The 26,367-nt window shown below is 45.8% G+C and overlaps 1 protein-coding gene across 10 annotated transcripts in view; it reads right to left on the reverse strand.

Annotated features, from left to right (window-relative positions):
- LOC137541444 (dickkopf-related protein 3-like) overlaps window positions 1-26,367 on the reverse strand; it is a 219,941-nt gene that overhangs the window by 158,688 nt on the left and 34,886 nt on the right. For 5 of the 10 annotated variants that reach the window (XM_068262745.1, XM_068262740.1, XM_068262742.1 and 2 more), the window contains exon 2: window positions 24,541-24,605. The exons of the other annotated variants lie outside the window; for them this stretch is intronic. The gene's annotated coding sequence lies outside the window, so the exon portion shown is untranslated. The remainder of the gene's footprint in view (window positions 1-24,540; window positions 24,606-26,367) is intronic. 10 annotated transcript variants of the gene reach the window in all.

The raw sequence follows: 26,367 nt of genomic DNA on the forward strand, positions 1-26,367 counted from the left end.
CTTATTACTTATTGGTCCTTTTTATACATAGATACTATTACCACTAAGGGCTGGACCTCATGGACCCACATGTTTCGCAATGATTACTTCTATATTTATAATTTTATGTATATTTTATTACTATGTTACCATTATACTATTCTATGTCTGTATTTATGTTACGAGATTCTGAGTGCCTCTATTGATTTTATGTATTTGTTTTTTGAAAATAAGCACCTGTCATTGACCTGAGGAAGCGGTTTGGACCGCGAAACGCGTTGTCTGTCTATTGTGCTAAATAAACCTTCTTAATCGTATTCCACGTGGAGTCTCTCTGTAAAAGGGAACACCTGATATACTACACGGGCGCCTCCTATCCTCTTCGGGAACCGACCTTATATTACCCCACTCGTGGGGTTTTTCGCGACGCACGAGAAGCGAAACCTTTTTCTAAGGAGCAGCGACCGACGACCATAAAAGACCGAGTGGGGACGGGATTTCCCTACACGCCTGTACAAGTGGTTGCCTTCAAGCAACCTACACTTGTGAGTATATCTACTCTTAATTTACTAATCTCATTATCTGAAGATAATACACCATAAGGGCTCCTGGTACCCCTGCGGGTTTTTTCTTTTATTTCTTTATACCGACCAGTTAATAAATGTGATTGCTACTATTCAGACAGTCTTTCGTGTCTGCTTTATGGAGGTAAGTCCACCGCTTCCTCCCAGCAAATTTTAAAGTTTTTATCCGCTTTTAGCCTGCTGGCGCCTCTGTTCTTCTACTGCTAAAGTGGAATTGTGCTCATCTTGCAGGATTCTCCAGTAGATAAGGATGGGTGTTAAAGGGATGTGGCCAAATCAAATACATGTGACTATTAATGCTTAGCACTCCAAAATTCATGCACAGAAACCCTTAACACAGACAGTGATAACAATGGTCATATGGAGAATATTGGTTTTAAAAACATCAGTGTTTGTTATGTAAAGCAAGTTTACCCTAACAAGGCTTTTTCTGCACACTGGATCTACACAACCCAATGCTAGTATGTACAGCAAGAAAACTGGTAGGCATTTAGGAAACATGGTCTTGACCAGGGAGCTTTGCAAGGGACAATGGATGGCTACCATTAGAAAGCAACAGATTATTTGCTGTCAGAGACCATCAGGTCACAGCCTCTAGGATCTCCTCACTAGTGACAAAGGAGAACAAGTGACAGTACAATATGGAGATGCTGAATGCAGAGCACAGAGGGTTTCTAAAACATGAATTCAGCTAATGATGATGTAGAAGACACGTGATGTCGAAATCACAGGTCGAAGTCAAAGTCAGCACTGGCAGACAACTTCCAGAATTGTAGTCACAGGCCATGGTTACAAAAGGGACAACAGAGCAGGCCAGGTCACAGCAGGAACAATGTATGAAGAGCAAAGAAACAGTGCAGGTCACAACAGGTATAACAAGTGGATTACTAGGAGCAATAATAGTGCAATACTGGTACAAACAGCATTTGGTGCCCGTTTCCACTTGTGCAGTGCGAATCGCCATGGAAAAAAATTGCATGCGGATGCGAATATCGCATACGGGTGTATGCGAATTCGCATGCGAATTTGCATGGATGACGCTGTATGCGAATTTAACCATGGCAGTGCCGGTGTGCTTTTCCATTGATTCGCATGCGAATTCGCATGAAAATTCGCATACCAAATCCGAAGGCGATTTCCCTATCAAATACATTAGCGGCGATTCGCATGCATTCCACACGCAAGCGAATTCTGAGGGCTCTGCCGTGCAGAAGAATCCTGCACAGAAAAACGCTCAGGAAAACTGACATGTGGAAACAGGCCCATCCGCTTGTATTGGCTGTGCGAATCTGCATGCAGGAAACGCATGCAGATTCGCGATAGTGGAAACGGGCCCTAAGAGTGGGCCTAGGCAGGGAGCACTCATATCACTGTGGAAATTGATCACTGACATTAGCGCTTGAACGCGTGCATCAGTCCACAGCTGTGGTCACTTCTCAATGGGAAATCACACATGTTCTGTGATTTTATGCAGCAGGATGGTTGTTTTTTTCCAAATGCAAAAATCCAATTTAAGTTTTAGACATCCGACTGACTTAGGGCTCATTTTCATTATGCAATGCAGAGCCGTGCGTGCACGTGACTCGCAGGAATCGGGGTCGGCGCTTGCGATCCCAGTTTTTCAAGGAGCTACTACTAGTAACTCTAACTACTAGTAACACTTGGATCATCTTTCAGAGGATGCGTGTTGCACACAGTGGATGGTGTAGAAAGGGCCCCTACACGGCTTCAGATTGACTAAAAGAGGGTGGAGTGAACAGGCAGTCTGAAACTGATGGAGAGGACATGAGGATCTATAAAATTAGAGTGGCAGGTATTTTCTTCTTTTTAAACAAAATGTTGTTATGCATAGTTGGCTTAGGTTCTGTTAAATTTATATACTTGGGCTTCAAGACAGAATTCAAGACAGACAGCTTTTACACAACATTGAAAAACACCCATTTGAACAATTTTAATCCCAAAAAAATCATTTTTAGTGCAGTTGGTCCAATTTGGAGATTGACACACTTCTGCCACATCATTCTTTCCTTATTCTGCATAGTAGCTTTCTGTGTCATCTGTCATAACAATAAGGGCTTAACGATTTTCGGTTTTAAACTGAAAATTGTGAGCAGAGTCAAGACGATCTTGGGTTTTCACCACCGCCGCTGGTACCTGCTCTGCTCCGCTCCCGGACTCCTCCTCTGCTCCCGGCCCCCTCCTCCAGTAAGTTTCATTCCCATTTGGCTTCGCCGCATTGCATTGCAGCGCGGTGAGCCGCAATGAAGAGACAGTGAGTGTTCAGGGCCTGTACCAGGAAGTGTGACATCACTTCCTGGCGGCCACCGTTGCTAGGCAACACTCGTGGCCTCTTCACCTCGGCAATACAATGCGGTGAAGCTGAATGGGAACTGAACTTACTGGAGGAGGGGGCTGGGAGTGGAGGAGGTACCAGCGGCGGCAAGCAGGTACTGTGGCACCTATACACTGGCTAACCTGTACTGTGGCACCTATACACTGGCTAACCTGTACTGTAGCACCTATACACTGGCTAACCTGTACTGTGACACCTATACACTGGCTAACCTGTACTGTGGCACCTATACACTGGCTAACCTGTACTGTGGCACCTATACACATGCTAACCTGTACTGTGGCACCTATACACTGGCTAACCTGTACTGTAGCACCTATACACTGGCTAACCTGTACTGTGACACCTATACACTGGCTAACCTGTACTGAGGCACCTATACACTGGCTAACCTGCACTGTGACATCTATACACTGGCTAACCTGTACAGTGGCACCTATACACTGGCTAACCTGTACTGTGGCACCTATACACTGGCTAACCTGTACTGCGGCACCTATAGCTAGCTAACCTTTACTGGGGCACCTATAGCTGCCTAAACTATACTGGGGGCACCTATACGTGGCTACCTATACTGGGGGAAATCATACTCACTATCAGTGTGCTGATCCATCGTTGTGCTTTGAAAATCGTGGATCGAATCGAAATCGTAATTTCTGACAGAAATCGTGCAATTCAATCTTTTCCTAAAATCGTTCAGGTCTAATAACAATGCTGATTCACTTGTCTATTATATTACGCCTTCTTTATTTCTACACTTTACAGCAAAAGAGAAAGACAAAACATCCAACATCCTTCATCTGAAGAAAGAAATGTCTATACTACATATATTTTGCCTCCTACACACGCTGGATGTGCAACCCATATCAGTAGGTAGTGAACAGATATTTTTAGATTTGAGATCTCTCTGTTATTAAAGCGGAATATAATCCTGCATTTCAACTTTGCTCTAAAACATTATTTACAGCATATTATATGCAACCAGCATTTTTTTTTTTTACTAGACCAGCATTGGAAGGGTTACACACACAGCTTTAAAGTTCCTGGAGAGAACTGCTGCCGCATCCGAAGCTTACATAGATACATTTAAGCAAAACAAAATGTAACAACTGTGGAATGTGACTCACTCTCTCTGACTGTGCAGGAGCTGGAGGACTGCCAAAGAGTGTGTAACATTCCTCACTTGCTACATTTTGTTTACTGAAATGTATCTATCTAAACTTCAGCAGTTCTCTCCACGAACTTTAAAGCTCTGTGTGTAACCCTTCTGTCACAGAAGCCCTGGTGGCTGACCGCAATTGTCCTTCTAAACGGTGCCAGCGCACAGATCGTGCGAACTCTGGTCGCAGTCAATGCGCAGGAACCGCTAAGAATTAGCCGCAGACAAACCAGAAGGGAGCCTGTGAGATACGGGTAATTACAACTTCACACACTGGTTCAGGGTATCTGCCACCACCGCGGTTACCATGGGACCGAGGAGCCCACTGACTGACTAGTCCTGCGAATAAAACGGTTAAACACACGGTATTCTGTCTAGCCAACAACCAACAAACAGTAGCGTCACTTCAGAGACCCGGGATCAGTTCTGTGTGTGCTGATAAGCAGGGTAGCGGACAGTGAATGACTTGGCTAAAAGTCGTTTATTCACGGCAATATAAATAATTAATATATACAGACAATTATTAAAATCAACAATTATTAAAACAGTAATAGCCAGTATAAAAAATAAAAGAAGGGAGAAAAATACTTAGTTCCTGGAAAGATGTCCTTTTTGTGGGAAGAATCAGAGTTCTTGGTTTCAATCAAAGTTCAGAGTTCAGACCAGGTGGATGCCAGCATAGCCTCAAGCTGGCACAGATGAATTCAAGATGTTTCAGGGTGGAGGACACTGAGTTTGGTTCCTCTGCCATTCTTATGCCCCTGATTCAGTAGGAGGGAGTGAGGGCGGGGCCACACACCCCCTTAGAACATGAGATGAGTCCTCCCCTTGTCCTGGGGACCAGAAATCATACCTTAACCATATATGGGCTCTATCTCACAGAACCGTACAGGTCAGGGCAGATTTACTAATATTTTCAGGTCTGCCTCGATGTACCCAGCAGCCTGATACCAAACATGAGGGGTGTGACCCCTGTGGTATCATTAGGGCACTGTTGAACTGCCTAACTGGCAGTCTTTACCTCAGAATGTTCTGAAATGTTCTCAGAACCAACGCCAGCCAAGCCCTCCATGCTCTGTTAGTTTGGAGGGTCTGCCAGCCTGGCAACACAGAAAATATGACACATATAGCAGTTTATGGAATATGATCTACATCTGGGATTGATAGCAGGTCATTCCTAGGTGACGTCCTTTTGAAGCTGGCAGCAGCAAGCCACATGTCGGCTTCCCTGCTGAGGGAAGGAGCCAGCGTGTCTGAGTTGTCCCACTCTAGATTGCTTCTGTCATGGTGCTTGTCACCTATACCTGATGGATGGGCCATCAGCACAGCTTGAATCCAGGGACTCTCTGCAGCAGATTAGGCTCAGGCTCATTAGCATATCAAAAGAGCCATCCTGCAGTTAGGCTGATGCTATCTCTCTGCTGAGAAAAGACTCAGCTGCTCCTACACACTCAACCCAGATTCTATCGATTTGGAGCGCAATCGATGCAGAGAATCGAGTGCGATCGCTTTTTCTTCACGGGCGGTTACAGGACGCGCCTGTGGCCCCGCAACCGTCCGTGACACCTTCCAATGCTGGTCTAGTACAAAAAAAATGCTGGTTGCATATAATATGCTGTAAATAATGTTTTAGAGCAAAGTTGAAATGCAGGGTTATATTCCGCTTTAAGTAGAGATGGCTCGAACCTCCGATTTTAGGTTTGCGAACCTCGAACGCGAACTTCCACAAAAGTTTGGTTTCGTGCGAACTTCGCGAACCGCAATAGACTTCAATGGGGAGGCAAACTTTGAAAACTACAAACATTTATGCTGGCAACAAAAGTGATGGAAAAGATGTTTCAAGGGGTCTAACACCTGGAGGAGGGCATGGCGGAGTGGGATACACGCCACAAGTCCTGGGGAAAAATCCGGATTTGACACACAGCAGTGTTTTAAGGGCAGAAATCACATTGCATGCTAAATTGGAGGCCTAAAGTGCTTTAAAACATCTTGCATGTGTATACATCAATCAGGTAGTGTAATTAGTGTACTGCTTCACACTGACAGACCAAACTCACCTTGTAGCGCACCGCAAACAGCTGTTTGTGTAGTGACGGCCATGCTGGAGTGGTGCACACCATGGCGAGAGTGCAGGAGATAGCAGCTTTCAAGCCCATATGGTCGCCGGGCTGAGGTAGCTCAATGATAGAACAACAGTGACCGTGCAGCTGATCGAATTTGGTCTGTCCACAAAGAAGCAACGACCTTATTTCCCCCCCTCCCCCCCCCCGAGACACTCATACAGCCGGCGGTCATTGCTTCATTGTGATACGCAAGCCCCTTCCACGCGGCCTTAAAAATTCAGGAATCCGCCTGGAGTCCTGGAACCTGTTGGTGGTGGTGGAGAAGGCAGTCAAGCAGCCTACAGGCAGAGATGCTGTGTGGGGACTGGGGGCCGACTTAGTCTTGGAGCAGGCAGTCACACGGCGTGCAGACAGAGATGCTGTGTGCGGGGACTGACTTAGTCTTCAGGTGGGCAGTAGCCTACGGGATCCATGCCTCATTCATTTTGATAATGGTGAGGTACTGAAAACTTTTTTGACCTAGGCGACTTCTCTTCTCAGTGACAATGCCTCCAGCTCTGTTGAAGGTCCTTTCTGAAAGGACGCTTGAGGCAGGGCAAGACAGAAGTTGGACGGCAAATTGTGACAGCTCTGGCCACAGTCAAGCCTGCGCACCCAGTAGTCCAGGGGTTCATCGCTGTTGTCTACATCCGCAGTTAACCTCCCTGGCGGTCTATTTATTTTGCCAGGGAGGCTGAAATGGGGTTTTTTTTAAATTAAAAAAAAAATATTTCATGCAGCCAACTGAAAGTTGGCTGCATGAAAGCCCACTAGAGGGCGCTCCGGAAGCGTACTTTCGATCACCTCCGGCAATCGAAAGTAACAAGATAGGCCGCAATGAGCGGCCTATCTTGTTTCGCTTTCCTCGTCGCCATGGCGACGAGCGGAGTGACGTCATGGACGTCAGTCGATGTCCTGACGTCAGAGCCGCCCGATCCAGCCCCTAGCGCCGGCCGGAACTGTTTGTTCCGGCTGCGCTGGGCTCGGGCGGCTGGGGGGACCCTCTTTCGCCGCTGCACGCGGCGGATCGCGGCGGATCGCCGCGGAGCGGCGGCGATCGGGCAGCACACGCGGCTGGCAAAGTGCCGGCTGCGTGTGCTGCTTTTTTCAGAAAGCAAATCGGCCCAGCAGGGCCTGAGCGGCGACCTCCGGCGGCATACCCCGAGCTCAGCTCGGGATTACCGCCAAGGAGGTTAAGGCCAGGTAGTCGGCTACCTGCCGGTCGAGGCGTTGGTGGAGGGTGGATCTGGAAGGGCTAAGGCGAAGCGTTGGACTAAAGAATGTCCGACATCACCATCAGATCGCTGGAGCGTCCTGTCCTTACCTGCATGGACATGGGAGAAGGATTACTGGCAGTGGCACCAGGGGCATATCTAGAAATCCCCGGGCCCCCCTGCAAAAAATAAACCCAGTCCCCCTCACCCCGCCTGCTCAGGGCCTTTTTGGGGGGCAGGAGGGGTCGCAGCATAAGAGGAGAGCGTGGCCGCACATCGGTGGGGAGGGGGGACATTCCCCCCCCCCTCCCTCACCTCGGGCTCTCCTTTCAGTGCTCCCCTCCTGCAATTAATAGTGGCAGCGGGACGGCAGCATCGGCAGGGTGAACACATACCTCCTTCTCGTCGGAGGTCTCTGATCTCTAAGAGCTTCATGCTACTTCCTGTTTACACAGGAAGTAACATGAAGCACTTAGTGATCGGAACCTTCGGCATGAATGAGGTATGTGTTCAGCCTGCCGCCGCTGCCACTTTTAATTGCAGGAGGGGAGCACTGAAAGGAGAGCCCGCGGTGAGGGAGGGGGGGGGAATGTCCCCCCTCCCCACTGATGTGCGGTCATGCTCTCCTCTTATGCTGCGACCCCTCCTGCCCCCCAAAAAGGCCCTGAGCGGGCAGGGCAGAGGTCGCATCCCCTGTTGTTACGCCCAAGTGGCACCTTTATTCCGTTGTGCTGTGACATCCTGCTTAAACGCAATGTAAAGCATAGTTGCCAGCTTGTTGTGCAAGTGCTGCATCCTTTTTGCCTTCTGGTGAGTTGGTAACACCTCCGCCACTTTGTGCTTATACCGAGGGTCTAGTAGTGTCGCCACCCAGTACAGGTCATTCCCCTTGAGTTTTTTTTATACGGGGGTCCCTCAACAGGATGGACAGCATGAAAGCCGCCATCTGCACAAATTACAAATGTGCAGCTGTCACACACACAGGTACCGTGACAACATTAGCTCTCAAAAGAGCTGTTGTGGGGTGCTTTTTAGCAATAAGTATCAGCAAGCTAACAAGCCTAACAAGAGCCTAACTAAGCTTTCCCTAATCTGTGCAGCAACCTCTCTCCCTTCTCTCACTAACTACGCAGAACACAGAGTGAGGAAATGGCTGACCCTGCTGCTTTTATACGGGGGGGGGGGGGGGCTCCAGGAGGGAGTGCAGACTGATTGGCTGCCCTGTGTCTGCTGACTGTGATGTAGAGGGTCAAAGTTTAGCCTAATGATGTAGTATAGGGGGCGGGTCGATCTCGCATATAGTTCGCAGTTCACCATGAACGGGAACCACTGATGTTCGCGCGAATAGGTTCGGGCCATCTCTATTATTAAACTACTAAGCAATTACCTTTTTGAAGTGGCTCCTTGGCTGGACATGAGACTGTCCTCAAAGCTACAGCTGTACGCAAGGTCCAGTTTCTATTATGTGCGATTCACTGCATTTTCCCACATTCGAATTAGAACAAGGAAATGCAGCCTATTAAAATCGATAGGCAGCTGTAGGATATGCATGCAGGCAAAAAAATGAACGAAATGCTGCAAAAAACAGAGAATGCATGTAAATCACTCTAGCCCTGCTTGGCACGGCTAGAGGGATTCGGATTCATCTTGCATCGCAGCTATGCCGGTATTGGGTCTTACCGTGCACAGTGGAAATGGGCAAAAAAGGGCCCTTCCACAATGTACAGTATGTGCTTCAATCCCTTTTTCAAAGCACTTGCGTTTTGCTGATAGCAAGGGCACCGTGGTTCAACACAGTAATTGAGTTGCCCGGTAGAGTTGTGCGATCCATTTTTATCCTAATCATAGTGCATCCTGCAGTAAATAAATAAATGGGAGCTTGTGGAAATCGTATAGCAAATGTGGTGGTATGCGATTTGCTATGCAATCTCCCATTTCAAAAAACTGCTTGTGGCTTTTTTCCTAATCAGCAAATGCAATCGTGCCTGCCAATCATGCCCATAATCTTGACAACATGTTCATTTCAAAACACGTGAAAATCGCGATTGTAGCACAAAGAGATATCAATATTCAATGTGGAAGGGCCCTGAGATAGATTTTACAATTTTCAAATTCACATACTGGAAATTCGCATTAGAACTTACAGCCAATGTAAGTCGATGAGCTTGTTCACATCTGAATGCAGTTTTCTGAAGCGGGAATGAATTCCAAAACCCTGCAGTACAATTTTGTACACCACGTGCGTTTTCCCATGGGCAATGATTAGGTGCTGTGCCAAAAATGTGTACATGTTGATGTGGCTGTGTAAAATGTAAAGCTATAAGCTTGCTATACACTGTTATAATTTAAGTAGGCCTCAGTTACTTGGCCTGAGTTTTATGTAAAAGGCTTGTCCGCAGTGTATGCCTTTAAAATAAATAGAGTTCTTGTGATGCAGGCAGAGGCATCTCAGGGTCTGCGTGTAGCGCAGATACTGAGAACATGTTCCTAAAAGAAGGCCACCGGCCTACTCTGACCTCAACACGTACACCACAGGAACAGTAAACATAGGCCGTGTTTACCAAAATACCAAATTCCAGTAAGTAAAGGAAAGGTGACATTGAATATTAATCGAGTAGGTGTGTATTATGACACCACGAGGGGGCTAAGCCAATAGTCGTGGCGAAGATGATGTCATATTTAACTCTTTCCTATCCGCTATTAAAGATGCGGGACGGGGAGGCGTGGCTTGCTAATGGCCGGGTAAAGACACACTTCGTGCGAGCTCCCGCTACCCCAACTCCTAAGCGCAATTTACACAGCCAGGAACAGCCCGATTCTTGTCCCACATGGGCGGCAGCAGAAAGAAAAGAGGACCCACCAAGAAACACTATACGAGCTCGTCCCAAATCCTCAAGTTTCTTCGTCCGCTCGAACTAGGACTGCAACAGCAGGGAGGCGACAATATGGCGTCCTCACCTCGTGGAAAACAAGGCCGCAGATCTCCGTCAGTGACCCCACCGCAGAATTCCGTCTCTCGGAAGGGACAGACACCGACAAACTCACCACAGCTGTCTCCGCAACAAGAGCACGACTCTCCGGTAAACTCACAGCGCAGCACTCAAGGAGGTAACTCTCCGTCTTCAGAGGCCGTTCCCAACGCCGACACCCTGCAACCCTCGCCGGCTAACTCTCCAAAATCACCACGGGCTCCACAGACCCGTAACCCGCCATCCCCCTCGATATCAGAGGGAGCCGAGTCGTACATGGAAGTAGACCTCCATGAATATATCCGCTCGCTGCCCACCAAACAAGATCTGGAGAACTGCGTGACACGGATAATGGAGGCACATCGCAGAGATATGGCGGAATTTAGGCAGGAGTTTAGCCACGTTACCCAACGGATGGAGGACATTGAAAAAAGACAAGATGAGGTGGATAAAACCTAAAAATGCCACCAGAATACCATAGACTCACACTCGGATCACATCACTGCTATTTATCTCAAAATGGATGACATTGAAAATCGTCACAGGCGTAATAACATCAGGATCCGCGGACTACCTGAAGCCACGAGGGCACCAGACATCATGGCTTCCACAGAGGCCATCCTTAACCTCTTCCTAGATGCACCCCCAGGCAACAAGATTGAGCTGGATAGAGCCCACAGAACAGCGGGCCCGGTCAGCTCTGACCCACTCACACCGAGGGACATCATATGTAGGGTCCATTTCTACAAAGAAAAGGAGAAGATAATGATGGCCGCATGCCAGAAAGGCGATGTAGACTTTGACGGGGCCAAAATCCGCCTATACCCGGATTTGTCGGGTCTCACCCTTCAGATGAGGAAAGCTGTCCGCCCCTTACTATCGGTGCTACGAGAAAAGGACATCAACTACCGCTGGGGCTACCCGTTCGCGATCTACATGACTAAGGAGGGTAGATCGGCGGCCTTCTATTCACCCCAAGATCTGCAGAAGGTGAGAGACTTCTACGACCTCCCGAGAGTCAATCTACCGGACTCGCCTCTCCAGGCCACAAAATCAGCGCTCCCGCAACAGGAAAGCTGGAGAAGAGTCCAGAATCGGGGGAGATCAGATAGAACCGGGGACGTGGCACCACCTTAATAGAACTATAGGTATAGTCCTCTTCGATTCCATCAATCCTATGGACTCACCCTCTGTGATCTGACCCTCGCCACTGTGAGTACTATGCCGGATCCTTCCCTGGATCTCTTTTGTTATCAGGTCCCGCACCGCTTGTTGTCCCGTAGTCTCATGCAGACTTCCTTCCCTGCCTGGGCCCTTGGACTACTGTGCCCCGTGCTGGCCCATGCTGATCGCTTCCCTACACGGGCTGCCCGCCTGTGATGCCTCGGCCCGCTGCACCCCACACTCCGGCGGGCCCATTCCAGCTTACAGGGGACAGACTCGAAACCTTTCCCAGTGGACTACCCAGTTAAGTCCATCCTTCTGCTTGCCCCCTGCTGCACTCGTGCAGTCAAAAGAGATTTACTGTACTATAGTACAAACTTGTGATTTCTCATCTCCCTAAAGCTCAACACACACCATACAATCTTGGTTGTACAGATTTACCAAATCTATGTAGTATAAGGGCCAACGGATTGAAAATACCTTCAATGATTGATTGGATAAGCTCTTATACTACATGAAAGTGGTAAGATTGAACAACCAAGATTGTATGGTGTGTGTTGAGCCTAAGACTCATACTTTGCGGGCTTCCCGCACCATAAGCACGATTGCATGTTTTACTTATTGTCATCACTGTCATAACATTGTTTATTATGATTCACTGATCCCGTATATACTGCTATCTAGTACATAACTCCAACTCTTCGAGAATGTCATTTAGATACTAACTAAGGCTACAGATGTCTATGCTGGGTTTTCCTGTTGGGGGGGGGGGGGGGGGGGGGCGGTCCGTGGTGCGGGGGCGTGGCGCGGGCGGGTGGGGATGGAGGCATGCCCGTACCTCCTTCCCACAAACAGCTAAGCTTTAGTTCCACCAACCACTCTGCATTTAAGGCTCATGAACATACGCGTACATTGATGCACAATGTGCAAACAGGGTGTGTCTCCCTCCCCGCGCGCCCTTGCCCCCTGTCATATAGCGTCTCCTTCATGGGGCACAGGCTCAGGTTACCCACAATGAATAGCCACAGAGATGGGAGTCCTACATAACCACTCCAATAGATAGTTTACACAAGTTACGAAATAATACTTTACTGTTCCTGGGTTGATGTTACTTCATTATAACTTTATTCACCATGATGCCTTGAAGTTGGGGAGCGGGTGGTCTCGCACGACCGACCCTTTGTCTTTCACTCCTCACTCAATCTCTCACACTACTGATGCTTTATAGCGCCTATAGTGTGACCGGTGACTTTATGGTTTACAGTTGCCAGCAGGTTTTAATACTGGCTTTTTATGTTATGTACCTTGTTTTCTCTCTTTTATCTCCCAAATCCTCCTCTCCTCTCCTTCCTTCCTGTAACCCCTTCCTCCCCGTGGACGCTGCCATTGTGGAGCTGCAGGAATTTACCATACAGTACAAACTGCACATGAATAATACGGTAAGACCATACGCATATACCCTGTTACCTAATGAATAAATGCCAGATAGCCTCCTTTAATGTTAAAGGATTTAACTCCCCTAACAAACGCTCCCAAATTTTACATTCATTGCATAAGCAGAAGGTGTCCATTGCCTTACTACAGGAAACCCATTTCAAATCAGGTGAGGTCCCAACCATTAGGACTAGATATTTCAATAAATGGTATCACAGTACAAACCCCTTAGCAAAATCAAAGGGAGTCTCCATTGGCTTTCACAAGCATACTAATCTTACAGTTCAGAAAGAACTGATAGATCCAAATGGAAGATTTATATTCTTGATTATTCAAATAGATAACAAGAAATATACCATAGCAAATCTATACTTACCTAACCAAAACCAAAGTAGGGCCTTCATGAACTATCTTGCCAAACTGACCTCATTTGCTGAGGGGGAGGTGGTTCTGGGAGGAGACCTAAACATGTGCTTGGACCCTTCCATAGACTCTTCATCCCAGAGAACGGCCCTACCCAAATCCCTGCTTCTCAAACTAAAAGCAAAATTAGCGACACTAAGGTTAGTAGATGCCTGGCGTGCATTGAATCCAGACACACGCGACTATACGTTCTTCTCTGCAATGCACAAAACATACAGTCGAATCGACCACATCTTAGTCTCCCAATCTCTACTAGACATGGACATACAAGCCTCTATTGGCAGTAGACTGTGGTCAGACCACGCACCAATATTCTGCTCCTTTGCTATTAATGATCACTCCTGACGCCAATTCCAGTGGAGACTAAATGAAAATCTATTGAAGGACCCACAGTGTGTCGCCAACATTAAAAACACGATAGACCAATTCATACTAGATCACTCTAACGATGAGACCCCTACAACCATTAAGTGGGAAGCACTTAAATGTGTTTTAAGAGGAGTGTTCATATCCCACGGGGCGAGACTGAAAAAAGAAAAAAGTGCTCAAATATCAACTCTGCTAACAAAAATACACACCCTTGAGATGAACCTCAAATCGGCCTATTCTCCGGCCCTAGACCTGGAACTCTCCGACACTAGACAATCGCTACTTTCTATATTAGACCAGAAGACCCTACTAGCAAGGGAAAGATTCCAGAGTAAGCTATTTTTTCACGGGGGCAAATGTGGTACTTTACTAGCCCACTATCTTCATCCCCGAACCACCTCCTCTAACATCCCTTCCATCAGAAACCCTAAGGGCCAAACTAAATTCAAAATCTCCGAAATTGCTCATGAATTCCACTCATACTATACTGCCCTATATAACATTAAAAGCAGATACCACGATATGAACCAGACCAAATTGAAAGATAAAATTCGCGCATATATTGACAAAACTAGACTCCCAACGCTTTCGGAGGAAATAATCAAAGAATTAGACACTGATATCACCGACTTTGAACTCTTAACTTGTATCAGAGCTCTAAAAAATGGTAAAAGTCCGGGCCCAGGTGGCCTCTCCGGGCCCTTCTATAAACAATTTTCATCCTCCCTATCCCCACTATTATTACAGACCTTTAACTCCATCAACACTGAGAGGACATTCACATCACAGACTTCAACAGCCCACATCACGGTGATACCTAAACTGGATAAGGACCCCAATAGTTGCGCAAACTACCGACCAATATCTTTAATTAATATCGATCTCAAGCTGTATGCCAAAATTCTGGCCGAAAGGCTCAAACCCATTTTACCCAACATCATACATAATGATCAGACTAGGTTTGTGGTAGGTAGAGAAGCTAGGGACAACACCCTAAAAACGAATTCCCTAATACATCATGCTAAAAAAACTAAGTCCCCCCTATGCATCATGTCAGTTGATGCAGAGAAGGCGTTCGACAGGGTTCACTGGCTCTTCTTAGAATCCTGCTTAGAACAGATTGGCCTGGGAGTCAATTTCAGAGCTAAGGTGATGGCATTATATAAGAATCCTACAGCCAGAATCAAGATCAATGGGACCCTGTCGGACACCTTCACAATAGCTAATGGTACACGCCAGGGCTGCCCCCTATCCCCCCTTTTATAGGTCCTATGCATGGAGCACCTGGCAGTTGCCCTGAGACAAAACCCTGACATCCAAGGGATCATAAAAGAGGATAAACACTTTAAAATCTCCTTATATGCAGATGATCTGCTGGTCTACGTATCAAACCCCACCATAGCCCTACCAAACCTACTCTCAGAATTTGAGTCATTTGGAAACGTGAGCAATTTCAAAATCAATATCACTAAAACGGAACTACTAAACATCACCTTACCTAATTCCTTAGCCTCTATTCTCCAACAATCTTTCTCCTTCAAGTGGCAACCCCACAAAATTAGATACTTAGGGATACTCATCTCAGCCAATCCCCTAGAGCTGTTCAAGCTAAATTATTCTCCCTTAATATCTAAAATCATGAAAGATCTTGAATCTTGGAACCCCCTACACCTATCCTGGGCAGGCCGCATAAATGTCATAAAAATGGATATCCTCCCCAAAATCCTTTATGTAATGCAGGCTATTCCAATTTACCTGCCTGTGAAGTTTCTAAATAAGGTGCAATCACTCATAATGAAATTTATTTGGCACAACAGACCTCACAGAACTAAACTCAGATTACTCACCAGACCTAAATCTGAGGGAGGCATGGGTATTCCAGACATTAAAATCTACTATCAGGCCATCCTGCTCACTCATGTACTGAACTGGTTCCAGGATAGGTTGGATAAACAGTGGGTTGGCCTAGAGGCATGCTTATCCATGCTCGATCCGAGAGCGCTACTGTGGATACCTCCTGAACACACCCCTATTCCAGAAGACCTGGCTTTCTGGGCCCAAATCGTACTCAAAAAATGGCGCTCTCTTAGGACCAAACTATCCCCCTCTTACCCCTTTAGTCCACTCACTTCCTTAATAGACAACCCTGTTTTCGCCTCAGGTGTCCAAGCTCACTCCATCTTAGGCTGGTCACGAGATTTTTGGCCACAGTTACGGCATATCACCTCCAACAGACGCCTTATCCCACGCGAGACAATAGGTAATCCAGATAATCGTCCGGAGCTGACCTGGCTGTCCTGGAACCAGATAGTATGGTTTCATAAATCCATTAGTGATAGATCCAATATCCATAGACCTCTGTCGGAATTTGAAAGCTTATGTATATCCAGGTCTTCCCTTCCACACAAAGTCTCCTTCCTATACACGCTATTTATTGGGGCAGTCAATGAGGGCGACCTTCTTAAACTTACAGATACCTGGGACAAGGACTTAGAAACCCCCCTCCTGGCTGAACAGTGGGAGAAAATTTTCACGCTCATTCATAAAACTTCAATTTCCCTGGCACATCAGGAAAGGAACTTCAAAGTATTCTCAAGATGGTACCGAACTCCAGTTCAGGTGGCCAAGTACAATCCTGACACCCCACCCAGTTACAAGCCTAAAACAGGATCGCAGGTGCTGGAACGCTCCGAGGGAGGCTGGTCGCAACTGCCGCTGGAGAAGCCGATCAGCTGAGCCAGAGAGATTACGCTCAGGAGTTCCAGGGGGTCCAAATCAGAAGTTTCGCGGGGGAAAGTTGCGAAAGCTGATGAATTGCCAAGAGTCAGCAGATCAGGCATGTATGATTTACATTGTTATGTTGCATTATCTGTGTTGCAGCTTGGAGTCTGCGTATTTTTTTACCTTCGGTGTAAAGCGTACATAGTACGGGCTTTAATGTTTCTGTAATGTATGTTATGGTTTCGAATGTGGTTACATCCACATTTGTCACAGGCATGTTTTTTTTTTTTTCTCCGCTGTATAGTTGTTAACGGTGGGATTTACTGGGTTTGTTTTGTTTTTTTCTTTCTCGCTTTCTCAGAGAAGCTGTCTGCGTAGGGGTGAGGACAGCTTGGAGTGATGCCAGCGATGCTGCAGTCTAGCGTAGAGCGCCCCGCAGTAGAGGGGAGTTGCTTTCGGGTAGTAGAGGGAAGAGAAGGAGAGAGGAAAGCGAGTGAGAGACAGTTGTAAGCTGTAAGGTTTAGAAGTGTGTAGGGTTTAAAGCATGTGTTAACTGTTGGCAGTATGTTTTTTTTTTCTTTTTTTTCGGTGAGCTGGGTAGACAGGAATGCACAGCCCACGTCTCTGGGTCGCTTTTAAGGTGGGAAACAGTTCATAGCTACAGCTGAGATAATGGGTGAGGTGCCACTGTACTCTGGCGTTTTTTTTCGGTCAGCATGTTCTTTCCTCTTGTGAAATGTTCACAGCACGTTTTAGTAGTTCTGAGCTATGTCTGGGTTAAGCGGATGGCTGGGTTGTGAAAAAGTCGTACGTCACTGGGGATCATTAGGTCTGATAGCATTTAGGATTACAGCTGTGACGGGGGTTTTTTTTCTTAGGTTTTTGCAGGCATCCAAGAGTGTATGTAGCGGAATGCTGATTTTCTGCACTGTGTATCGATGCTATGTGCGATTATGCATAAAATCTTTGTTCTGTTTGAGGTTGTTTTTTCTCCTAATGTTTATAGGATTGAGAGGTTGCTATGGGAGCAGCCATCTTAGCTGGCAGTCCAGGACTCAAAATGGTGGCAGTGGGGAGAGTCATGGCCCCCACACGTCATGGCAGGGGGGGAGGAGGGGCTGGGGGGATCCACGTCACATCAGGATGTGCTCGCGGCTCCGGGGAGAGCAGCTGAAAGGAAGGGGGGTAGAAATACAGAGACATTCTACTGAGTATCTCGGATCGTGAAGTATTTCCCCAGAGCCTTTCCCTGGGTCCATGGAAAGGAATGCCAGAATACGTGCACCAAGCTATTACTGTAAGACTAGCATGGTCACGGATAGGAAGTGTTTCCCAGCTAGGTGCAGGGAGACACGTAGCAGCGCAGATCAGGAAAGTATCTGTAGTGAGTGGTTATGGGATTATTCCTTTAAGTGAGGCACCTTAACGGGTGGTGCAGCATGAGTTCCCGATAGAGTAAAGGGGGGACAGTGCATCAGGGGGTGCCGGAGTTGGAAAAAAGGGAGTTGACCAATCCAGGTATCCGTCGCCGTGGCTGCAGAGCGGTGATGTTTTTTTCCGTTTTTTGTCGTGGACAGGTCCAGAGTTTGACTAAGAGGTCTATGCTGGGCTGGGGCTGTTTTTTGTGCGTTTTTCTCGTCCACTGATTGGTCAAATATGTTTTTTCCAGCTCCTACCAAGTGTAGCACAAAGAACAAGAACTGATCGCAGTTCATGGGGCAATTATACAAATGAAAGAATTGCCATTTACAGAGTGACAGTATATCAGTACAGGTTTGCCAGACGACTACCTACCAAGTGGGCATTCAGGGATCTGCATGCAGGCATTTGATGCTGGAATGCTTAGCCCTGCACCCTGTGTAGTTTAAGTGCAGAGTGCTCCTTCCTACAGGGAGGCAGCCGTTTTTTTTGTAGTATGGGGGTAGTAGCACGGCAAACATTGGGCAGAGGGTACAACACACAGGACTTCTAGCAGAGCTGGTATCGCGATGAAGTTGTAGGTTAGTAAATGCGATAATGAGTAAGAGCATTGCAGGCTCACCTGCAAAGCAACAACAGGTGTGTGGCATCTGTGATCTGTGCATGCGACGGCCGCGCATGTACAGATAGGGGGGGATGTGGAGGGAGCTTGCAATGAGGTGAGAGCTTCCAAAGGTGAAGTCCGCGGGAGCATATTTTACATAGGTAAGTACTGAGGATAGTACTTTAGTACTTAGGTAGGAGAGAGAAGTTTAACTCCAATCTACCAAAAAGAGTAAACAGAGTTCATGAGAACCATAAAGCAACGAGATCAATTACGGTATATATTGATCAATTTAAAGTGTACAGAGTACAAGCCGCAGGGCGAATCCCAAATCATTAATAAGAATTGATTTGTTTGTATTTAGATTTCAGGAGTTTGGCAATATGGACTCGAGACAGCTGCAGTGCTGGCAACAAAGATGGAGATGTCAGTCGGATAAGCGAAAGGTTCCAGATGCCAATCTGAGTTTGGAGAACAGCGAGATTCCTGAAATTGGAAAGAGACTAAAAAACGAGATTCCTGAAATTGGAAAGAGACTAAAAAACGAGATTCCTTAAATTGGAAAGAGACTAAAACACGAGATTCCTGAGATCGGAAAACGACTAAAAAACCTGACTGAGCAAAGCATAGTGCAAATTGCTAATGTTTTTCTTTCCCAAGGAGGTGCTTTTTTAATGAAGAGTACCGTGCTGATGGTGATCCTAGGTTGCCATTTCGTCCTAAGAGAACGAAGAGAGGACATTCTCATGTATAATAAGGGGTTAATGAGAACACAAGGCCCAAGCATGTTAATGTTTGGTGACAAAGGCACTAATCCTTTCACACCTCCCTCTGCTTGGCACAGATGGACCATGCAGGGATGGAGGAAAAGAGCACTTGTGCCAGGTGAAAACAAATTTCATGGCACAAGGTGGGTGACAGGTCTGAAGGGTCAGAGGTGCGGGCAGTATGAATTGAATGGCAGTGTAAATCTGCTATTGAATGTCACACTCCCAGAATCGATGCACTGATCCAAAGTTTTGTTAAAAGGTACATTGCAGTACAAAGGGTACATGCAAAAGGTGGAGTGTGTGATTCAGGGGTACCTTGTCTTGGTTATCCAGAGTGAGATGGTTCCAGATTGGAGAGGAACGAGCAGGAGGCGTCAATTCTCCTACCAGAGAGACGCAGGGGACAACATCACACTCTGGAACTACCAACAGAGAGTGCCTCTGAAACAACTATACACATGTAAAGGCTGGAAAGCTGAGGGTTGGTGGTTCTCGAAACAAGAAGTAAAAATCGAAATCAAGCCACATTTCCAGGTGACAAAGAGGGTGGGGAGAGCGGTCCCAGGGGAGGGAAAGCCAACACAGGGAACTCCATTCACACTAAACGGGTCACCACAAGGGGCAAAATATTACACAGTCCATATGCAGCCGCTTATCCTCATGCTAGTTGGGTAAGTGAAGAGGTACTCTTAATTGAAAGATTGCACAGAGTACAGTCTTCCCGACCTCAGGTACATATTGTGCCTCAGGACATAAGGGGGGAAGAGGTCCAATTAGGACAGTTGGGGACATATTTTGTCAGGGAGATGCTTAAAGATCCTGTACAACTGAGATTGGACAAGGGGAGGTATATCAATTTTTCTGGAGAAGGATCTTTTGCATGGAAGCTTCAAGATGTTTGGGTGAACAAATGGAAACGGTGCAACATTCCTTTAGGCACCGCCACTTCCTTAGTTCCCACCTCAACACATGTCTTACACCATGACCTGAGAGGTCAACCTTTTTTGGTGCTAGACGGGGAGGTGAAACGAGTAGAGTTGTCCTCATGCGGGCAATTCTCCCAGAGGTACCTGTGTTTGCCGGCGCAAGTCAAATTTAGTGAAGAAGCCTACGGGCTCAATAACACAGAATGCGAGGCTACCATTCAAAAGATCCACCCTGAAGCCAAACCGATAGTTCCGGTGGCTGAAGGAAAGGTTTGTTTTTTTAGCATCATGTCTAAGGACACATTCAAGGTACATTTTCATAATTGTTCCGATAAGGGGGATCTGTCAAGGGGAACATATTGGGTGAGCGGAGATCCCATATGGATCCAGTCATCCAGGTTTGATGACGTTATTTCTCAAATGGTTAAGAGAACTCTAAAGTTCAAAGTTTCACGGGAAGTTCCCCTCCTGAAAGAGAACACGACATGGGACAAAGGGGAACAGGGTTTGAGCCAAGACGACCACACTTTGTTACAAAGGTTAAACAAACAGTACACTAAGTTAGAGGTAAGATTTCACCATGATCCAGGTGAGCTTAACGAGGTAGAACACCAAAATAAGCAGGTGAGTTCCAGTCTGACCTGGTGGAAAAGGTTTCCGGTGATGTTCCAGGGACACTCGGACTGGGCCTCTGCAGTTCAAAAGTTCTTCCTACACCCACTGGTCGTCTGAATAGGGATGACAACTTTAGGCATCATTATCCAGGTGAGGTTGTGTGTTAAAATTACGTAAAACAAATTAACCTGGTCCAGAGATTGGTGCCTCATAAACAATCTCATGAACCAATATTTTTAAATTAAGGGATATACAGGGTTACGGGTATAGGTGTAGAAGTACCTGTGATGGAGCTGATTGTATAAAGGCGCTCTTTTATAAGGCACCTGGCACGGCTCCGTTGTGTAACAGACAAACGAGTTTCACTTTTCTGTGGTCATGCAAGTTTGTGAGTGATACGCAAGTGACGCAAATGCTGAGCATGTGGTATAGAGGGACTTAGAAGTAGGGCATCCCCAGAGAGCCTGGTTACAGGAAGACCAAGAGGTCTTGCCCTCTCTCCCAGGGATAACCGCCTAGAGCAGAGAAGTTGTGTGAGCACGAACATCGAAAAGTGAAACATAAAGAAACAAAACCAGGTACTGTGGGGTTAAGAGCTGGGATCTGCGGATCAAGCCATTTTAGGGGGGATTGTTAGAATTTAAGTAGGCCTCAGTTACTTGGCCTGAGTTTTATGTAAAAGGCTTGTCCGCAGTGTATGCCTTTAAAATAAATAGAGTTCTTGTGATGCAGGCAGAGGCATCTCAGGGTCTGCGTGTAGCGCAGATACTGAGAACATGTTCCTAAAAGAAGGCCACCGGCCTACTCTGACCTCAACACGTACACCACAGGAACAGTAAACATAGGCCGTGTTTACCAAAATACCAAATTCCAGTAAGTAAAGGAAAGGTGACATTGAATATTAATCGAGTAGGTGTGTATTATGACACCACAAGGGGGCTAAGCCAATAGTCGTGGCGAAGATGATGTCATATTTAACTCTTTCCTATCCCCTATTAAAGATGCGGGACGGGCGGACAGAGGGAGTGTCTCTCTCTGATTCCTGCTATGCTTCCTACTTTAATGTTGACTGGAACCTCTAAGTATTTTCATTCTATATGTAATCTGATATGATGTATGCTGTACATAGGTAGTCTAGTGTAACGTAGTTTAGAAAGAAGGTACCTGATTGACTTCAGCAGGAAGTTTAATCAAGAAGCTTGTAACGCAACATGAAGATTGGCGTGGCTAGGATATGATGAACTGTATCTATCTGTATTTCTGTTTCCTGAATAAATAACGTGAATATTGAAGAAGCCTGAGAAAGTCTATCTCCTGCTTGCTGTGATGAGTCGTGTGTGCAACTCGTGCTGATGAGTTGCTGGTGCCGGAAAAAGGTGATAAGAACAGTTTATAACATACACCAACGGTTCTGGATGCGAGCTTTGCTTGCAGAGGCGAAAAGAGATAATTTGCATATTCAGTAGTAGTGCATTGTGGGTAACCACAAATGTTCACTTATAGCGGAATTATTGCAAATTTCCTTCTGTTTTAAGAAGGCAAATCACACCAAGCATTGCTTATTAGTAGGAGGGCTTTTAGGTCTCTTTTATCCCCCTATACATTCCTAGTAGTTTGGGTCACCCTGAGCTGCTTGGTTACTCTGTTGTAATGCAGACAAAAGCATATTTGGTCAAAAAATTCAAGTGCAAATATATTAACCTTTTTTCGTGCAAACGAGTGCCGAACTATCCCTACTTTTCTTCACATTGGAGCCTAAAATCGGGTTTGCACAAAGTACCCACGAAGACCACGCATTTTACAATCATACTGTACAATATTCATGCAATCCTACAAACAACTGTGTCATAACATGGTCAATATACAGAATAATCATTTTGAACAGTTTATTTATGTAGGCTAAACTAGGCGTAGGTTAAGACTAAAAAGATGTAAAAAAAAAAAAACAGTCTAAAAAACAGTCTAAGGGCCCTTTTCCACCAGCGCAAACTGAATCGCAAAAACGCAAACCACTAGCGATTTTACAATCGCTACGGTTTGCTTTTTAACATAGGAATCGCGGTAGGTCATTTCCACTAGCGCGATTCGTTTTTGCCAGGAACGCGAACGCGCGGCGGAGCGATATTTGCCGCGATTTTGCTATGCAATGCATAGCATAGCAAAATCGCGGCCGCGAACGTCGGGGAATCGCCGGTAATTGCGATTCAGCAATCGCTAGCGTTCAGCGTGAACGCTAGCGATTGCTAGTGGAAAAGGGCCCTAAATGTATCGTTTGTGGCTAACAATCAATGTTGTAATGTTGTAATGATTACCAGACAATCAAGTGTGCAGTATGTATAGTCACTTTAGTTATTTCCTTGGCTCCACCAGTCAGGTGTAAACATTTATGGGCAGCGTGGTGGCGTAGTGGTTATCCTCTGACCTTGCAGCGTTGGGTCCTTGGTTTAATTCTCATCCAGGGCACTATCTGCGTGTTTTCCCTGGGCACTCTGGTTTCACATTTCAAAACATATAGATAAGTTAATTGGCTTCTGTAACAAATAATGAACTAGCAGTCGCGGTGGATAGCTCTACCACCGTGGCTGCCTCTCTTCCCCTGCCTGCCTCGGCTCCCGTGCCTCGGGCGTCTAGCACGCCGAGGACGGTTTTGTCTGCAGCTCACAAGATCACAATAGGGCGTGCGCGCGCACAACCTTTATTCCGGGAAGAGAGGCATCAGCTGACCCAAGGGTCGGCTGACGTCACTGGAGGCGCTGGCCGCTCCTGATTGGCTGGGCGGCGGGGGCCGTGCCTCAGGGACTCCTCAGCTTCAAAAGAGCTGAGGAGTCATTCACAACTTGTCTGCTGTTGCGAATGCTTCGTGTTAGCACTCAGACCTAGTCAGGTTCCTGCTGATGATAGATGTATACGCAGTGTTAGCGATATACATCTATCTATAGTTAGTATTATTGAATGTGGCTCTTCCTGACTATTCTTCCTCTCAGTGATTCTGTACCTTTGCCCATCTGAACTTGCTGCTGACTCTGCCTGTTAACCGTTTCTTCTCTGCCTCCTGATTTTGTACCGTATCTGCCTGTCTGTTGCCAACTCGATTTGTCTGACCTCTCTACTCACCAGTGAGCCCTCGTCACTGGTGAGGTACCCGGTGTACTGATAGTGCCCACCAGCTCCTCTGGTGAGGTATAAGCTAAATCTACCAGTACCTACTGTTGCACCAAGCACTTCCTGCACATTTGCTATCACGTCTTGTATCTATACTTGCATTATTGGTGATTCTGCAGATCACCACATAATCAGGTATAGCATCTGTATTATTGGTGATACTGCAGATCACCATATAAACAGAGATCTGATTAACGCTTACACTGATTGTTACAGCTTCCCCCTAAAAATTGGCCCTAATCTATGATGCATACACTACACGATACATACATAGACATATGACTATGGTAGGGATTAGATTGTGAGCTCCTCTGAGAGACAGTTAAGTGACAAGACAATATACTCTGTACATCACTACAGAAGATGTCAGCGCTATATAAATACTCAATAATAATTATTATTTTATTTTTTAACATTCATTTTCCATGGAAGGGTTGTAGGAAAATAAACATTTGTATCAGCAATAACTTGAACCTCAACTGTGTTTTGGTAAGATTAACAGCTCCTATGAGGCCCACAGCACATACACAGCTGGAAAATAACATATCACAGAAAACATGCAAAACCACTCACTTTATATCTGTATATGATTTTCCAGTCCGCAGTGAAAAGCAACAGCAATCTCCATATAGCTCTGTCTATTATAAACAAGGTAAAGAATGAACTATTAACTGATAAATACCTTAAAGAAAACCTGAACTGAAAATTAAAAGTCAAAATAAGCATACACAAGTCATACTTACCTTCCATGTAGTCTACTCCTCAGTGTCTTTCTCCTGTCCCGCGTCCTGTTTGTTCACTGTGATCAAGGGAATTTTCTGTCCTCCATTTTGAAAATAGCCATTACCCATAACAGCTTTCTGGCCAGCACACAGGTAAACTGTAACATCGCCCACTTGAGCCATAGGGAAACATGGATATTACCTGGTACATCAGTTTTCCTCTCAGCTATAACTGACAGCAACTGATATTTTACTGACAGCAACTGATATATTTCAGATCTGACAAAATATTGTCAGAACTGGAACGGATTGTTATAAGAAGAAAATGGTGAGCTTCTGAAAGGAACTGATGGCAAGGTAACTATGTAATGTTCATTTGAAGTTACCTCATGTGTTTATTTTAAATATTTTTACTCAGTACAGGTTCTCTTTAAGAGTGTTCTAGTAAAAACAGGGTTAAGCAAAGTAAGTCCGGCTGCATATGAGTTAGTGCCAGAAGTGCTCCGATAGCCCTACGCCAAACAATGCTCTCAGAATCATGGAATCCTAATTAATCTGGAAGTGGGTCAAGATGGGCAGTTAAATGTTCCTTTATTTTTCTTGCAACTGGCCTAAAATGCAAAAAGAGCAAAGTGTTTCTTCTGGAAACAGGACAAACGTGCCGCATGGGATTAGGGGAAGGGAATTTCTTACATTTGAAAAATCAATTACAAAACATTTAAAAGACCACTATGAAAACAAAAATACTGTACATACAGTATACATATGAGATAGCACATTTATCCTAAAATAAAATGCACCGTAAATTACCGTACTGCTTTTCCAATGTAGCTGTCACTTACAGTAGGAAATATTGACCTGATGGCTCTAAAACTCTAGTGAATAGTTTTTGGCCTAGCCCATCTCCTCATGGGGTAGTTTTGAGCTTTTCTTTATTTCTTTTAGTTCCACAGCTTTCATACATTAAATAGATTACAAATTGTCACTTTCTATGCGCATATATAAAAGATCTTTTCCTGAGAAGCCAGGGAAAGATCTTTTATACATGCACATAGAAAGTGACAATTTGTAAGTGCACTACCTTTTAACTATTTTTAATAAAGACAGAATTACACTATGCTAAGCCTGTTTGAGTCATAGGAACTGTGTTACTGGAAGAAAGAATCGTGATGTGTATAGCAAGCGCTGCCTGCTGATCTGTACTGGATTAGCAATAGGATCTGGTGAGAGGCTTGGTTTACTACTAGGTGGTGGATCACTGGGTGTTTGTAGTAACACCGGGGAGCACAGGTGTTAGTCTGTGTACTTAGGTGAAGCAGTATCACACTATTGCCATCCAATTTATTTTTACACGTATGGAGTCTGAAGATTGAAGGAGACACAAGCGGCAGGTGTCTGACTTAACTGGCAAAGCCAAAGGTGCAGATTGCTGATTTTCATTTGATCAGCTACACACTCCGGTGAGCGTAAACCGTTACTATTTAATGTATGAAAGCTGTGGAACGAGTGGAGACATCGTCAAGTGTATTGAAGGACGTTTTAAGAGACTTTTTCTAGTTTCATATTTAATAGTTTGTGCATCCCTCAAGGAGATCTATTGTGGATAACATGCAAAAGGGACATTTGATTGTATTATAATTTTTGTTGAGCGCCCTGCACTCCCATTATATTTAAGCAA

This window comes from Hyperolius riggenbachi, chromosome 12 (genome assembly GCF_040937935.1).
Source record: "Hyperolius riggenbachi isolate aHypRig1 chromosome 12, aHypRig1.pri, whole genome shotgun sequence".
In the NCBI taxonomy this organism is placed as follows: Eukaryota; Metazoa; Chordata; class Amphibia; order Anura; family Hyperoliidae; genus Hyperolius; species Hyperolius riggenbachi.